Here is a 17,276-nt window from a genome sequence, read left to right on the forward strand (position 1 = left end):
GGGCGCGCGCCCCGCTCCGCACCACTTAAAGGCGCCGCGGCCCCTCCCCCCGTAGGCCCCGCCCCGGCCGGTTCCAGCCCCGCCCCTGCCCCGCCTCCTGCCGCCGGGGCGCGCCACCGGGGGGTGTGTGGGGCGCTGCACCTCCCCCCGACTCGGCGCATTTCGGCCGGGACCTCAGGGCCCCGGGTGCACCGCGCTCGGCGCGGGAGGCGTCCCCGAGCTGCTGTAGCGCTCGGAGCCCCCGAGGGGGTGGCAGCAGGGCCGCGCCTGGGGACAGGCATGAAGCCTCTGCCCAGGAGTGCAGCCCGGGTGCTTGGAGAACAACCTATTCCTCCCTCCCTCAAGCACCTTGGACAATCCCGGCGAGCTCCCCGAAGGAGGTGATGCTGCAGCGGTTGGCTTTGCAAAGACAGCAAGCTTTGCTCACATTGCTCTCGAGGGCTGGAACCTGGGCAGGCATGAGGCCCCCTAGCTAGTGGGTGTTGGCCTGAAGGTCCTAGTACAGGCAACCAATCCCTGTCCCATGGAAGCGGGGAGTTGCTGACCCATGCTGCGGGAGTCTGCATCTGAAAAGGTCACTGGGGCCTGAGAAGGCAGCTCGAAGACCAGGGTGAAGTGTCTGGGAGGCCAGAGCCACCTGCAGGAGAACCTCCAAATACTGCATCTATTTCATCTATACCCTGGTGTGTCGCGCCCCAGGAATGCCAGCTTTCCTGAAGGTGTGGGGCCAGGCACGCTGCACTCACTGCTTTGGGCTAATGATTCAGAGTGAGGGGTGCTTTCTCCCCAGATGAAGGAGCGAAGGCTTTTGCAGCAGATGACTCACCGACGGCTTCCCACAACGCAGATGCGTCATGGAGGGGAGCTTACCTGGGAACCACGTGGGACAAGGTCCGGAGAACCAGTCCTCTAGCCAGCCCGTCTTAGCAAATGTCGTTCAACCCAGGGATGTCGGATAGAACCTTCTGCAACCATGGGGATGTTCTGTACCTGGATAACCCCTGGCGTGAGTGACTGCTGGGTACTGGAAATGTGTCCACAAGGAACTGAATTTTTCATTGTGTTTCATTGTAATTTACATTCACGTGGCCCTGGGTGGCCAGTAGCGCTCACAGTGGGCAGAACGGTTCTATTGGAATCGTCTGTGCTCTGCTAGTTTTTTGGTGGTTACTTTTTAAACTGGTTTTGGCTTCATGCCTGCATAAGAACTACAAGCACTACTTTATGCCTAGTTTTACGTTTTGTGCCTGTCGAAGTGACATTATAAGAAAAGATTCTTAAATGGTCACTTGAGAGTCTTCGAGGATTCTTTTTATTTCGAAGGGGACAGGAAGAGTTCCAGTGTGAGGAAACATTTCTTTGGATTTCCTGGACACCTGCTCTCCCATCAGCTCACTGCTGTCCCCAGTGATAGGGACACTTCCCATTAAAGGCATGGGCTGTGTCCTCAGCAGGGGAGGGTGGGTGGAGGGAGACACTGACCCCACTCTCAGGAAGCTGGAGGAGAGGGCAGATCCATGCACACTGTGTTCTTGACCACCAGCCTCAGAAGCAGGCCATGCCCGGCCAGCAGCCAGCCTGTCTGTCCTCTTCAGCCATGCATCAAATATTTAGTGGGTGCCTGCTGTGTACCAGGCACTGTTCCAGGCCCTGGCTATGGCGGTCAGGCAGCAGACCCCTCCCCTTGAGGATCTGCAGCTCTGGCAGAGATGACAGGTGTCACAGCACGATGGTCATATCAGTGCTGGGGAGGGAGGGAATTCCTAGGATGCTTGCTAGAGGGTCACGGGGTTGGGGCACTCCTCCAGGGCAGAGGCTTGGAGGAGCACAATGGATCCAGGCTCTGATGCCTGCAAAGGAGTCAGCCAGGCAGAGCTGGGATGGAGCACTCCAGGCAGATGGGTGAGGTTGGAGGAGCACAAGGGAAGCGGGGGCCCCAAAGTAGACAGAACTGGTACAAAGGGGCTGGACACAGGTCAGGGGCAGGTGCGAGCCCAGGAGGCAGGGAACCGGCTTTGGGACCTGGAGGCCAGAGGGAGGCTGCATTTCATTCTGACTGTAGTGGGGTGATGGAGGGCTTCACGGGCCTGACTTCTGGATTTCGAGGACAGCAGGCCATTTCAGCTCCAGAGTGGAACTGGCGTTCACAGGCACTGGGAGGCTTGCAGGGAGGACTGGCGAGGAGGAGGAGGAGGGCCAGTTCGCAGGGCCTGGCCCATGGGAGCTCCACCTCTGAAGTGCCCTTCCCAGCAGCCCAATGGTGTGACCTCATGGGGACCTCAGGGTTCCATGGCTGACAAGGACATGATTTGTGTCTGTGTGATACTGGGACAGACAGGAGGCACCCAGGAGTGTGTCTGAAAGGGCTCCTGTTGTTGGCTGGGCCTGATGGAGCTCTGTCCTGGCTCCAGGACAAATATCCAGGTGGACTGTGTCAGAGGATGAGGGGGAGAAACAGGAGGGGCTAGGCCAGCACCTGGGCTGGGATGGGAGCGCCCCCTCCCTGGGCATCCCTTGATTGGGCCGGCTGCCTGAAAAGGCTTATGCCTGGGGAAGGTGAAGGTGCTGGAGCCATGTGGGCACAGCCGGTGGCACGGTGAGGAAGGGCAGGTGTTTGCAGCCTGGCTGGGTTTGCATAGGAGTCTTCTCCTCCCTATGACTGCGGGCTGGTCCCTCACTTTCCCCATCTGCAGAAGGACAGGTGACATGCACATATATTCTCATTGCACTTGCGGGGCAGGGCCTGGCCTGTGGGAGGCACCAGGTCCCTGACTCCTTGAAGCCATGTTTGACAGAGAGGCCTTTCTGCCTGGTGTGAGGTGACTCACAGCCCGATGGAGCATACCTTGAGTTGGCGGGGCCATTAATGAGACCCCTGTGCCTTGATTTCCCAGGGAATATGTGAAGATCGCTCATATGAGGACAAACAGAGGCTGTTTGTACAGAGCTCACTGTAGCAGGGAGTCGGCCACTGGCACTCACGTTGGGCAGACACGCACAGTCAGGTTGCGGAGTGGGACAGCTTTCTACTGAAAGGCGTGGCGGGAGAGTTTGGATGTGATCAACATCCCAAAAGCAACCAAAGTGATAAATATGCCATATCCATAGAATAAGGAACAGAAACCATATGATCATCTCAACAGACGCAGGATAAGCTCCCGAACAAAAGTTCACACTCTTCCCTGATAAAAAAGTGCTGAACTCACTAGAGATAGAAGAGAGCTGCCTCCACCTGGTAAAGACCACTGACAAAAACCCCCCAGCTAAGGGGGTGCTCAGTGGTGAAAGCCAGATAGCTCTTCCCCTACGATCAGGAGGAAGGTGGGGTGAGCACTCCCCACTTCCATTCAACACTGTCTGGAAGTCTCTGGCAGGGCAATTAGGTAAGAAAAAGATGTCAAGGGTACCCATAGTGGAAAGGAAGAAGTAAAATGCTATGTCTGAATATCCACGGCCCCCCAGTGTTGAAATCTTTACTCCCCAGGTGATGGAATTTGGAAGTGAGACTTTTGAGAGATTAGGTTATGAGGGCAGAGCCTTCACAAATTGGATTAGTGTCTGTATAAAAGAAGCCTTAGGAAGACCCCCGGGCCCCTTCCTTTCACTATGGGGGGACACAGTGAAAAGACAGCCATCTATGAAACCAGAAGCAGGCCCCCACCAGACACCAAGTCTACTGTGCCTTGACCTTGGACTTCCCAGGCTCCAGAACTGTGGGAAATATATTATATTGTTTATAAGCCACTTGATTTATGGTACTCTGTTGTGGCAGCTCAAAGGGACTGAGACACAAAACTCTCTGTTTGCGGATTATATGACATTATATGTAGAAAATCCACCAAAAACCTATTAAAACTAGTAAACATGCATAGCAATGTGGCAGGATATAAGATCAATATACAAAAATCAATTTTATTTCTATACAGTAGCAATGAACAATCCAAAAATGAGGAAGACAATCTCATTTATACTATCAGCAAAAAGAACATGCCTAGAAATAAATTTAGCAAAAGAAGCATGACTTGTGTACTGAAAAATGCAAAATATTTTTGAAAGGAATCAAATAATATCTAATTAAATGGAAAGCTATCCCGAAGTCATGGATCAGGAGATGTAATATTGTTAAGATGGCAACACTCCCAAATTCAGCTACAGCTTCAAGGCAATCTCTATCAAACTCCCACCTGGCTTTTTACAAGCTGGTCCTCACATTCGTCGGGAAATACAAGGGATTCAGAATAGCCAAAACAATCTAGAAAGAGAAGAGCGAAATTGGAGGGCTCACATTTCCTGATTCAAACTTACTGCAAAGCTACAGTAATTAAGACAGTGTGGTACTGGCATAAGGAGAGACATACAGATCAACGGAGTAAATTGAGATTCCAGACACAAATCCTTGCGTTTATGGTCAATTGATTTTTTTTTAAAGATGATTCAAGTGCAGTGGCGAGAAGCGGGGAAAGAGTAGAACAAGGTGTTCCACCTGTAACTGACTGAACAATCAATTGAGGTAACTCACCACCTTCAGACCAGCCAACAGTTGATTTTTGACACAAGTGCCAAGACAATTCAGTGGGAGAAGGAATAGTCTTTTCAGAAAACAGTGCTGGGACAACTGGATATCCAAGTGCAAAAGAATGAAGTTGGACTCCTACCTCATGCTATGCACAAAAATTAACTCAAAATGGATCATAGACCTAAATGTAAGCACTAAAATTATAAAATCCTTAGGAAGGCCGGGCGCGGTGGCTCACACCTGTAATCTCAGCACTTTGGGAGCCGAGGCGAGTGAATCACCTGAGATTAGGAGTTTGAGACCAGCCTGGCCAACATGGTGAAACCCCATCTCTACTAAAAACACAAAAATGAGCTGGGTGTGGTGGCACGTGCCTGTAGTCCCAGCTACTCCAGAGGCTGAGACAGAAGAATTGCTGGAACTCAGGAGGCAGAGGTTGCAGTGAGCCAAGCTCGCGCCACTGCGGTCCAGCTTGGGTAACAGAGAGAGACTTTGTCTCAAAAAAAAAAAATAAGAAAATAAAAAATAAAATCCTTAGGAAAGAACATAGGAATAAATCTTGGCAAGCTTGTGTTAAACGATGGTTTTTAATATACACTATCAAGGAAGTGGAAAGGCCACCCATGAAATGGGAGAAAACATCTATGAATCATCTATCTGATAATCTGATAAGGGACTAGTATCTAAACATGTAAAGAACTCTTTTTTTGTTTTTGTTTTTGAGATGGAGTCTTGCACTTTCGCCCGGGCTGGAGTGCAGTGGTGTGATCTCAGATCACTGCAACCTCCACCTCAGTTCAAGAGATTCTCCTGCCTCAGCCTCCCAAGTAGCTGGGATTACAGGCATCTGCCACCATGCCCTGCTAATTTTTTGTATTTTTAGTTGAGATGGGGGTTCACTATGTTGGCCAGGCTGGTCTCGAACACCTGACATCATGATCCACCGCCTAGGCCTCCCAAAGTGCTGGAATTACAGGTGTGAGCCACTGCCCCTGGCCAAGAACTCTTATAACTTATCAACAAAAAGACAAATCACTTGCCTTTAACAATGGGCCAAGGATTTGAACAGACTTTGCTTCAAAGAGGATGTACTCATGATCAATAGCCCATGACGAGATGTTCCCATCATTAGTCATCAGGGAAATGCAAATCTAAACACAATGAGATGCCAGGATGCACCTGCTAAGATGGCTGTAAATGAAAGAGACAGACATTAACAAGTGTTGGTGGCAGTGTGGAGAAACAGGAACCCTCATTCATTGCTGGTGGGAATGCAAAATAGTGCAGCCACTTTGGAAAACAGACTGGCTGTTTCTCAAAATGCTAAGTATAGAGTTGCCATAAGAGCCAGCAATTTCACTCCAAGAGAAATGAAGAGAAATATCTCCAAGAGAAATGAAAACATATGTCTGTATAACAATATGCACGTGCATGTTCACAACAGCACTGGTTTTTTTATTTGTTGGTTGGTTGGTTGGTTTTGTATTTTTTTTTTTTTTTTTGAGACAGAGCCTCGCTTTGTCACCCAGGCTGGAGTGCAGTCTTGCAATCTTGGCTCACTACAACCTCCGCCCCCTGGGCTCAAGTGATTCTCCTGCCTCAGCCCCCAGAGTAGCTGAGATTACAGGCACACACCACCACACCCGGCTAATTTTTGTGTTTTTAGTAGAGACAGGGTTTCACCGTGTTGGCCAGGATGGTCTCAAACTCTTGGCCTCAAGTGATCCACCCACCTCAGCCTCCCAAAGTGCTGGGATTACAGGCGTGAGCCACTGCACCCAGCCAGCACTAGTTTTAATAGCTAAAAAGTGGGAACAATTCAAATGTTCATCAACGAATTCATAAACATGTTGGTCTATCCATACAGTGGAATATTGTTCATCCATAAAAAGGAACGAAGTATTGATCCAAGCTACAGCGTGGATGAACTTTGAGGATACGACGCTGAGGGAAAGACGCCAAACCCAAAAGGCCACGTGTTGTGATTCGTTTATCTCAAGTGTTCAGAATGGGGAAATGAACGGAGATGGGAAGTAGATTGATTAGTGGCTGCCTGGGGCTTTGCGGGACAGGATGGGGAGTGGCTGGTAATGGGTGCATATGGGGGTCTGTCCTTGGGATGTTGAAACTGTTCTAAAATTAAGCAGTGGTGATAGTTGCACAATTCTATGACTACACCGAAGTCACACCACACTAAGTCTACAGTTAGACTTTAAATTGCTAAGCTTTGTGCTATGTGAATTATATCTCAATAAAGGTGTAAAAAATCTCCCCAAATACCAACAAAAGCAACCAACGGAGAAGGCTTCCGATGCATGCTGCTGCGGGCTGTGGGCCGGGGAGGCTGAGGTGGCCACCTGGAGCAGGGCCTCCTGTAGCTTGGCTAGGGACATACTTGGTTTCCTCCGGTTGGTACTGAGTTGGGGGCAAAAATAGGGAACCCGGCAGCCGTTAGCCACGGTCTGAGCCTCTGGGATGATTGCTACAGAGGGAAGCAGGGAGACCAATGATCGCTTCCTGCAGGGGCCAGACCGGAGCTGATGGCAGCTGGGACTAGAGGCAGAGATGGCCATAACGTCCCAAGCAAGGGGCCCTCCCTGCTTTCAGGACAGTAAACAGCTCCCCTTGTGAGGTTTGCAGGGGGGTGCAAGGCTTGGGGGGCAGGAAGGAGTGGGGACCCCAGGGAGGGAGGACTGAGCACCAGAGGATGTGGGTGCTTTCAGGTTCATGCATGCAGGGATTTGGGGTGAGATGCAGGACTGGGCACACCCCATGGGGCGGGCCAGGCGGGGAGCCTGAGCATGCAGTGTCCAGTGGGGGCTTGATGAGCTGTCCCTGGGGGTCTCTTTGGAGACCCCAAGTGGTAGGATCTGCTAAACTCTGGCAGTTCGTGGTGATGGTGTGCAGGGTGGGGATGGGAGTCTCTCCAGGAGCTGCAGGGCTCTGGGGGCCTCCCCTTTGTTCTTGCTCTGGGTGGGAGACAGGAGGAGGGAAGGTAGAGAGGACGCTGTAGGCACCAACTGAGGCCTGGCTGGCCTCTGAAGGCCCATGACCTTGACCAAGAGCAGCGGACAGTGGCCAGGCAGGGCCACCGAAGCCCAGGATGGACATCAGAGTGGTCCCCTACCATGGAGACCTTGTCCCCTCAGAGGATCCCGGCTAGCACCTGCACAACCTGGCACACACACTTATCCTCACAAGGACTCCTGGGCATGAGAAGGCTGGTGAGACTCCGATACCATCTCCTCTCAGGATCCCTGGTAGGCAGGGGAATTCAGAAATCCAGGCTGAGCTGAGCAGGGGGAGGCCCTGTCCAGGGGAGATGGCCTAGATGGGCCTGCTGGCCGGGGTGGGAGTGGGGCCTCCTGGGTGGGCCCAGAGGGCTGGTGACTGGATCCATGCCTCTGTGGGCCTGGCTTGAGGGGGAAGACAGTGAATAGTCTGCCTATTTACTGTCTCCAACTGTGGCTCCCCTCTGCTGATGGGGCCCCCTCTCCGGAGGGTTCCCCTCTGCTGATGGGCTCCTCTTCCTGGACAGAGTGACCCCTCCACCCTGTCTGTGTCTGCAGGTTGGGAACAGGTGGGGCTGACTGGCACCTGACACTAATTTATTAATAAATAAATCAATAAATTTGGGGGTGTCTGCCTGCTGGGGGTGGGATGGGTGGTGGGGGCTCACCTTCAGTCTTGTCTAAGCCCATGAGTTTTTGTTCAACGTTGGGATGGGGAAGCAGTTAGGACCCTGTTCCCTGTGGGGGGTGAGGCCGGTGTGGGGGGTCTGTTGGCCATGACCAGAGTGGTTGAGCAACCTGTGCTTAATGTCCCCAAGCGCAGCATAGCCGTGGGAAGCCCAGGGGCCACTGATCCCCTTCCTACAGCCTGCGTGGGGCTTAGAGGGCCTGGGAGCGCGGAAGAGGACCCAGCCTGCTTTCCACGTGGGCTCCGTTCCCTCCGTGCCGGTGCCCACCAGGCCCGGCCTTTTCTGGCCAGGTTCACCTTGCCCTGGACCCGGCTCTGTCCCCACCCTGTGTTGTCACCATCCCCTGTGTGGAGGGACCCGAGAGGGCTCTTCCCCCAGCTCCAGGGGCTCTTCTTGCCCGTGGTCCTCACAGTCTGTGCCTCCCCAGAGGCTCCCGGGGCCATCGGTTCCCTGAACAAGCCGATACCAGCTGTTAATGACATTGCCTTGTTTACTTCAGCATGAGCTGGGCCACAGAGGGGAAGCTGTGAAGCTGAAGGGGACCCTGAATTTCCCACTGGAGGGGCTGCCTGGCTGAGACCTCAACAAGTGGGCAGTGCCCAAGAAAAGAAAAGGGAGGTTGTCAGACGCTGGCCAGCCCCACCTGGCCCCAACCTGCAGACTCGGCCCAGGGAGGGGAGCCCACCTGTGGAGGGGAGCCCCCCTGGAGAAGGGACCTCATCAGAGGACTCTGTCATCAGAGGGGAGCCACCCCAGAGAGGGGACCCCATCAGTGGAGGGGAGCCCCACCTGGAGAGGTGATCCCATTAGTGGAGGGGAGCCCCAGGTAGAGAGAGGACCCCGTTAGCAGAGGGGAGCCCCAGATGGAAAGGGGGCCCATCAGTGGAGGGGAGCCCCAGATGAAAAGGGAACCCTATCAGTGGAGGGGAGCCCCAGCTGGAGAGGGGAGCCCACAGGGATATCCAGACAGGAGGCCAGGCTGGGTATCCTGGGAGTGGGAAGTTGGGTCAAAGGTGAGACTTTTGCAGGGAGCAAGGTTGTTTCAGGTTGGGAAAGCCCAGTGAGCAGTGGGGGTTGCTGGATGTGGCAGGGAGGAGGTTCCAGAGTCTTTGACAGCGGCTGCTCCCCACTGCAGAGCGGACAGTCTCTGAGGACTCCAACAACGAGTGGATGGCCGGGCCGGGGCCCCCTCTGGGAAGAGCACAACCATGGAAGAGGAGGTGCCCATGTGGGGAGCAGGCTGGGGAGAGAGGCCCGGAGCGGGTGCTGGTTTTGTTCTGAGGTGAAGGAGAATGAAGAGACGTCTGTGTTGCTGCAGTCGCCACTCTGCTCTCCAAATCGATCCTGAATAACTTCAAGAAGAAAACTTAAAAGTGAGACCAGTGAGTGGGAGGTGGGGGGGGTTGTGGCAGACGAGGGGGCCGCCCCCCTCCCTTTGGCTGTGGGGGCACTGGGGGCCACATGCATGCCAGGGACACAGAGCCCCTGGCCCTGGGCCAGCCTCACTGGCAGTGTCTGGGGACAGTGGGTCTCTGTGCTTCCTCCTCGTCCCCACGGTCCCTGGCTGGGTGCCCACCCTTGCCCTCATCTCGCCGTCTGCCTTCCTTTCATTGCTTTTTGGCCTGGTTTTCTCACTGTCCACGAAGGAACTTGGCGTCTTGCACCCAAGGCAGGCAGAGCCAGGAGCCCAGCTGACCCAGAAGGGCTCGGGTGGGGCGGGTGCGTGGTGGGAAAGTGGCTGAAGCCTCCGGCCTGCCTCATCCTCCATGCCTGGAGGCTTCCCCTCCATCCTCAGGTTTTCCAGAGGGTCAGCCATGGGGGCAGGGTCTGGGCCCATTCTGGACCCTGCTGTATTCCAGGGACCATTTAAATGGGGGCCCAGCACAGACTAGGAGTTCATTTGCTAAATGGATAAGCAAAGCCCAAAGCCCGCTGTGTTCCTCGCCTGAGCCAAGAAGGAAGCCTGGGCCTGTCTCTGAGTCCAGCCATGCGCCTTGCAGGTTAGGAAGACAGTGGCATTGCATAACTGGCCACCTACAGGACTGGGCCTCGCCGACAGGAAGCAGGTGCCTTGGTGCAACCACACGGCCGGTCAGACTCCCCTTCCCGGCCCTTGGCACCTCCTTGGTTATTCAACCCCGTCAGACTCCAGGGGTAAGGCGAGACTGGGAACACTGTCTCCTCCCCTGGACGTGGCTGATCTCAGCCGGGAGCCCCTCCCCAGGGCTGCCCAGGAACAACTTCCAGACCCTGAGCCCAGGACTGCGTGTGCCCAGCACTCTAGCACCGAGAGACCCATCTTGTGTCCCATGAGCCCCTCGGTGCCGGGTGACGGCAGAGCTCTGGTGGGCCTCATGATCTTCTCCATCCGTGTGTAACTCCAGACTCTGATGTGTCCTTGGGTCCTGCGGCCCTCCCCTCAGTGCGCACAGCATGTCGGGGGTGAGGGGCTGCTGCCGTCTCAATGTGCCCCCCATCACCGTTCCCATGATCAGCTCACATCATTGTCGTGCAAGCAGGCTCTGACAGGAGGAGTTTGGTGCCCTCTTCTCTGGCTGACTCTCTCGCCCTCTCTTTGCCCTTCCATCATGGAATGAGGCAGCCTCGCCAGAGGCGGCCCCTCGATCTTGGACCTCCCAGCCTCTAGGAACAGCAGCCAATAAATTACCCAGTCTGTGTTTTTCTGTTACAACAGCACACGATGAACTCAGACCACAGGGCCTGCCAGGTCCTCCAGTTTAGCACCATTAGGCCACACCCTGATAGGGTTTGCATCTGGGTACCTGCCCCAATCTCATGCTGAATTGTAATCCCCAGTGCTGGAGGTGGGGCCTACTGGGAGCTGATTGGATCATGGGGATGGACTCCCCCGTGGTGCTGGTCTGGTGAGTTCTCATGAGAGCTGCTTGTTTAAAAGCATGTGACACCTCCCCTCTCTTCCTCTGGGCCTCCTCCTGCCCGGCCATGTGAAGCGCCAGCTCCCCCTTCGCCTTCCGCCATGATTGTAAGTTTCCTGAGCCCGCCCCCAGAAGCCAAGTAGGTGCCAGCACCATGCTTTCTGTACAGCCTGGGGAACTGTAAGCCAATTAAACCTCTTTTCTTTATAAATTACCCAGTCTCAAGTATTCTTTATACTAGTGCAAGAACAGACTAACACACCCACTCCGTCTGCATGACTCCACTCTCCACCAAACTTCACGTACAAAGACACAGGTTTCCCTCTTCCTTCGGGTCCTCATTTCTTTTTTCTTTTTTTCTTTTTCTTTTTTTTTTGAGATGGAGTCTCACTCTGTCACCCAGGCTGGAATGTAATGGTGTGATCTCGGCTCACTGCAACCTCCGCCTCCTGGGTTCAAGCGAGTCTCCTGCCTCAGCCTCCCCAGTAGCTAGGACTACAGATGCGTGCCACCACGCCCAGCTAATTTTTGTATTTATAGTAGAGACGGGGTTTTACCATGTTGACCAGGCTTGTCTTGAACTCCTGATTTCAAATGATCTGCCCGCCTCAGCCTCCCAAAGTGCTGGGGCCTCATTTCTGAAGGCTCCTGTTCTACATGAAACTTACATCGAATAAACGTGTCTGCTTTGCTCCTGTTATTGTCTTTCACTACGAGAGCCTCAACCATGAACCTGGCCACGAATGAGGCCTTTTCCTGCAGGCGCTTCGGCCGCGGTGCGGGTTCTGTGAGGGCCTGGTGGTTTACAGAAGCAGGCCTCCTGTCAGAGAAGCAGGCCCCGGCAGGGAGCACATCACACTGAAGACGGTGGGATGCCCGCCAGGCCGGGCCGGGCCCCAGGGAAGCCCAGGAGGCTGCCTCTGCCCCACTCACCTGCGAGCATATTCCCCAGGGGGTCTTAAATCTGGTGCCCACCCTGACGCGCTCCTGATTCCTTTGCTTCTTGTCCCACACTCCCTGCTCAGACTCTGGAGACAGAGCTTCGATGGCTCGTGGGTCTCCATCACTTTCACTCTTGGCCACGTCAAAGGCTGCTGGTCAGATCCTGAGTCCCTCTGCAGTGGCCCAGAGGTCCAAAGTTATGTGGATCAGAAGGAAGGACCTTGCCCCACCCCACCAGGGGCTGTGGACAGAGCCCCCAGCCTGGGCTGTCATGGGAGGCTGTGAACATCCCCGCCCCCATCCCAGCCGCTGCCACTGTGGTTCTTCCAGGAGCCGCACACGTCAAGCCCGCGGGGCATCTGCCCACTCCCCGCCTGGTAGAATGTGACGCACCTGCTGGTCTGATTCCAGGAGAGGAGGGCAAGCGTGTGGCAGTCCCGACCTTCAGCGCCTTGTATGGGACCTTATTTGGAAATAGGGTCCCTGCAGATGGAACTGAGACATGGCCATAGGGTGGACCCTTCTCGGATCTGACCGGTGACCTTAGGAACAGGGAATTTGGATGCCGACTCACACATAGGAAGGACGCCGTGTGAAGATGAAGGCGGAGATTGGAGGCAGGCTCCATGAGCCCAGAAACCCGAGGCTGCCCGGGAGCCCCAGAGGTTGGAGGGACTGGGCAGAGGCCCCCTCACAGCCCCCGAAGGAGCAGCCCCAAACTTGAGCTTGGACTTGGGGCCTCAGGCTGTGAAGGCTGCCAGACTGTGGCACTTTGCTGTGACAGTCCTAGCAGACGAGTGCAGGTGACTTTAGTCAGACCCAATGAGCAACCCCGAATGGTGCGGATCCATCAGAACGGGGCTGGCCACAGCATCCAGTGATGTTTCAGAAGCTCTTTGTCGTTCCCTGCTTAGATCCTGGGGGAAGGGATTGGGGTGGCTTCTGGGGGACACCTGGAGGCTCAGGGTAGGGGCTGTTCAACCGGCATGGAAGCTGTTCCGTGTTTTTACAACCACACGGGTGTGCAGGTGCGCGCCACTCCGTATCAGGCCAGTGGGGCAAGAAACGCCCTCAGGTCCCAGGAGGTCATGGCTTCCATGTCAGCAGCGCTCTCGGCCCGGGCACGACCTTCGGAATTTGTTGTTTGGAAACCGTCTGATGTTGAGTTCCCCAGGAGACACGGCCAGATAGAGACACGCAGGTCAAGGGTAAAGGGGCGAGGGCTCTTGGGGACAAAGGCTGTGAGAGAGGGCGGGAGCAGGTGGGGGAGGTGAGCTGTGCTCCACTCACAAAGGTTTCTGATGAGGTCTCGGTGCTTTTGGTGCTGAAGGGGTCCTTCAGAGAGGCCATGAATCGAGGTATAGGACTGAGCTGTTGCTTCCTCCATCGACTATTCATGGGGTAGGGGTGGCTCCCAGGGCAGGGAGAAACCTTGGGTGAGGCAACTGCCTTTGGCCGAGGGCATTTCCTTGGGAGGGGCAAGCTGTGAGCTGTGGGCAGCTGGCTGGACCCACGCTGTGGTCCCGCTGGGAGGGGTGGTGCAGTGCACAGCGGCAAGCGCCTGCCATGGTCCTCCATGACGTAGATGTAGAGATGTAGAGACAGATACACAGAATGAGATAGATAAATGAGTACAGATCCATAGAGACGAAGACAGGCAGGCAGGCAGGCAGGCAGACAGATAGATAGATAGATAGACAGGCAGGCAGGCAGGCAGACAGATAGATAGACAGATAGACAGGCAGGCAGGCAGACAGACAGACAGATAGATAGATAGAAAGATAGGCAGGCAGGCAGACAGACAGACAGATAGATAGATAGACAGATAGACAGGCAGGCAGGCAGGCAGACAGACAGGCAGGCAGGCAGACAGACAGACAGACTGGCAGACAGGCAGACAGTCAGACAGACAGACAGGCAGGCAGACAGACAGGCAGGCAGACAGACAGATAGGCAGGCAGACAGACAGGCAGGCAGGCAGACAGACAGGCAGGCAGACAGACAGGCAGGCAGACAGACAGGCAGGCAGACAGACAGACAGACAGACAGGCAGGCAGACAGACAGGCAGGCAGACAGGCAGACAGACAGGCAGGCAGACAGGCAGACAGACAGGCAGGCAGACAGACAGACAGGCAGACAGGCAGGCAGGCAGACAGACAGGCAGACAGACAGATAGGTAGGCAGACAGACAGGCAGGCAGACAGACTGGCAGACAGGCAGATAGACAGGCAGACAGACAGACAGGCAGGCAGACAGACAGGCAGGCAGACAGACAGACAGGCAGACAGACAGATAGGCAGGCAGACAGACAGATAGGCAGGCAGACAGACAGGCAGGCAGGCAGACAGACAGACAGGCAGGCAGACGGACAGGCAGGCAGACGGACAGACAGGCAGACAGACAGATAGGCAGGCAGACAGACAGGCAGGCAGACAGGCAGACAGACAGATAGGCAGGCAGACAGACAGGCAGGCAGGCAGGCCGACAGACAGGTAGACAGACAGACAGATAGGCAGGCAGACAGACAGACAGGCAGGCAGACAGGCAGGCAGGCAGACAGACAGGCAGGCAGACAGGCAGGCAGACAGACAGACAGACAGGCAGGCAGGCAGACATACAGGCAGGCAGACAGACAGGCAGGCAGGCAGACAGACAGACAGGCAGACAGACAGATAGGCAGGCAAACAGACAGGCAGGCCGACAGGCAGGCAGGCAGACAGACAGATAGACTGGCAGGTAGGCAGACAGACAGACAGGCAGGCAGACAGACAGACAGACAGGCAGGCAGGCAGACAGACAGGCAGGCAGACAGACAGGCAGGCAGGCAGACAGACAGGCAGACAGACAGATAGGCAGGCAAACAGACAGACAGGCAGACAGGCAGACAGATAGGCAGGCAGACATACAGGCAGGCAGACAGGCAGACAGACAGATAGACTGGCAGGTAGGCAGGCAGACAGACAGGCAGGCAGGCAGACAGACAGACAGGCAGGCAGACAGACAGGCAGACAGGCAGGCAGGCAGACAGACAGACAGGCAGACAGACAGACAGGCAGACAGATAGGCAGGCAGACATATAGGCAGGCAGACAGACAGACAGATAGACAGGCAGACAGACAGGCAGGCAGGCAGAGAGACAGGCAGTCAGACAGGCAGACAGATAGGCCGGCAGACATACAGGCAGGCAGACAGGCAGACAGACAGATAGACTGGCAGGTAGGCAGGCAGGCAGACAGATAGGCAGATAAAGATAGAGTAGACAGATATGGAAATGTAGGCAGAGATATAGATATGGGTAGACATGGAGGTAAGCTAGATGGGCAGATGTATGAATGGATGAAAGGGGGTTTATTATGGGAATTGACTTACACGATTATGGAGACTCAGAAGTCCCATGATTTGCCCTGTGCAAGTTGGAGACCCAGGGAGGCTGGTAGTGTGGCTCCGTTCAAACCTGAAGACCTGAGAACCAGGGAGGCTGGCAGCGTAACTCTCAGTCAGAGGACCACTGGTATAAGTCCCAGCGTCCAAAGGCCAGAGACCCAGGAGTTCCAGCATCTAAGGGTAGTAGGAGGTGGGTGTCCCAGCTCTGGGGGGCGAGAGAGAGAGAGAGCAAGAGAGCCCAATTCATCTTTCCGTTCTGCCTGGGCCCTCAGTGGTGTGGATGGTGCCCTCTCACACTGGGGGAGGACAGATCTTCCTTGCTTAGCCCTCGGATTCAAACGCCAGTCTCTCCTGGAAACACCCTCCCAGGCACACCCAGAGATGATGCTTCAGTGCTCTCTGGCTGCCCCTTCATCCAGTTCAAGCTGACAGCTGAACTGAACCATCACAACGTTCACTCCCTGTCAACCTGGAACCCACACACATCTCCTTAAACCGCACTTAGTCTCTGACAGACCACAGCAAGGCCATGGTTCCCACTAACAAGTTACAGCTATTCCCATGCAACCAGACGCACTGACTCCTTCCCTGGAAGAGGAGGTGAAGTCCTCCAGTGATGCTGACTGTCTCGATTACCTGCGGCTTCAATACTGTGGTGTGAAGTTAACGATATGTTGACACTGAGACAAAGTCACTAGATCTTATGTTACATGATAAAAGAGTAAGAGAGGAAAGAAAACAGATACTTGCTTAATATGTGTACACATATGCACAGACGCTTTCTTAACAAAATAGAGAGGAAACACGCATGACAGTTACAGTCCTCATTTCTGTAACCGGCCAACCTACAGGAGCGCCTGGTGTTTCTAACCAAGGTCTTCCACTCCTGTTCTGTGGTCCCTTTGCCCTAGCAAGCGCCTCAGCTGGTGGTGGTTCTGTACCTGGCCAGGTCACTCAAGGCTTCATTGCTTAAGGGTCTGGGCCTCGCTGTAGTTTCCCAGGGGTCTTAACCACGAGGCTTGGTTCCACTCAGAGAAGCGCTAAGGGGCCTCCTGCATTCCACACCGGCTCTTCTGACCTCGGTTGTGGAGTGTAGTCCAATGTCCCCTGAGTCCTCCGGATCAATCCCCCAGCCAGCATCCAAACTCCCTTCTTGGGCTGTTGACTCTGAGGCTTGAGGAGCCCCCGGTGCCCGGGTGCCCGGTTGGCACCTTAACTTCCAGTTAAGTGGAGTCATTGCTGTGTCTCCTGGTGGCAGCATTCCTCACCTTGGAACCAAGGTCCCTAGGCCGGCAGAGCATAAAGTCATGGGAACAGGAAAGGAAAAGTCTGCTAGTGGGTCACTGTGGGTGAGGGACGGTGGTGCCACTTCCAATTCCGCCCCTTGGTTCCCGGGCCCGGGAATCCTGACTGTGGGAGAAACAGCTCCACATACTGGACACTGATCAGAGCCCAGACATCCTCCTGGAGCGCCTTGCCCCAGGCCCGCAAGGCATCGCCACCCAGCTGGTTGCTGGAGCTGCGTCTGCAAAAGCCCATTCCACCATTCCATCATGCCAACTGCTTCAGGACGATGGAGAACACAGTAAGACCCATGAATGCCAGGAGCATGAGTCCCTGCCACACTTCTTTGGCTGTGAAGTGAGTTCCTTGTTCAAAGCAACGCTGTGTGGACAGCATGGCCGTGGATGAGGTATTCTGAGCCCACAGAGGGTAGTGATGACCACTTGCAGGGAGGGCAAGTCCATATCCATGGCAGGTGCCCATCCCAGTAAGAACAAACGACTGCCTCTCCCACCATGGGAGCCGTCCAGTGTCATCCACCGGCCCCCAGGC

General features: G+C 55.0%; 1 long non-coding RNA gene across 1 annotated transcript; it reads left to right on the top strand.

The window, feature by feature from the left end:
• Nucleotides 1-7,239: 7,239 nt before the first annotated feature.
• On the top strand, nt 7,240-11,315 carry LOC135272124 (uncharacterized). Its single transcript, XR_010340223.1, has 3 exons — nt 7,240-7,740; nt 9,352-9,589; nt 10,217-11,315. It is a non-coding gene; the product is annotated as an uncharacterized LOC135272124 (long non-coding RNA).
• The last annotated feature ends 5,961 nt before the right edge of the window (nt 11,316-17,276 follow it).

Source organism: Aotus nancymaae, unplaced genomic scaffold, assembly GCF_030222135.1.
Source record: "Aotus nancymaae isolate 86718 unplaced genomic scaffold, 86718_ANA_hifiasm-v0.15.2.pri h1tg000106l, whole genome shotgun sequence".
NCBI classification, from domain to species: Eukaryota; Metazoa; Chordata; class Mammalia; order Primates; family Aotidae; genus Aotus; species Aotus nancymaae.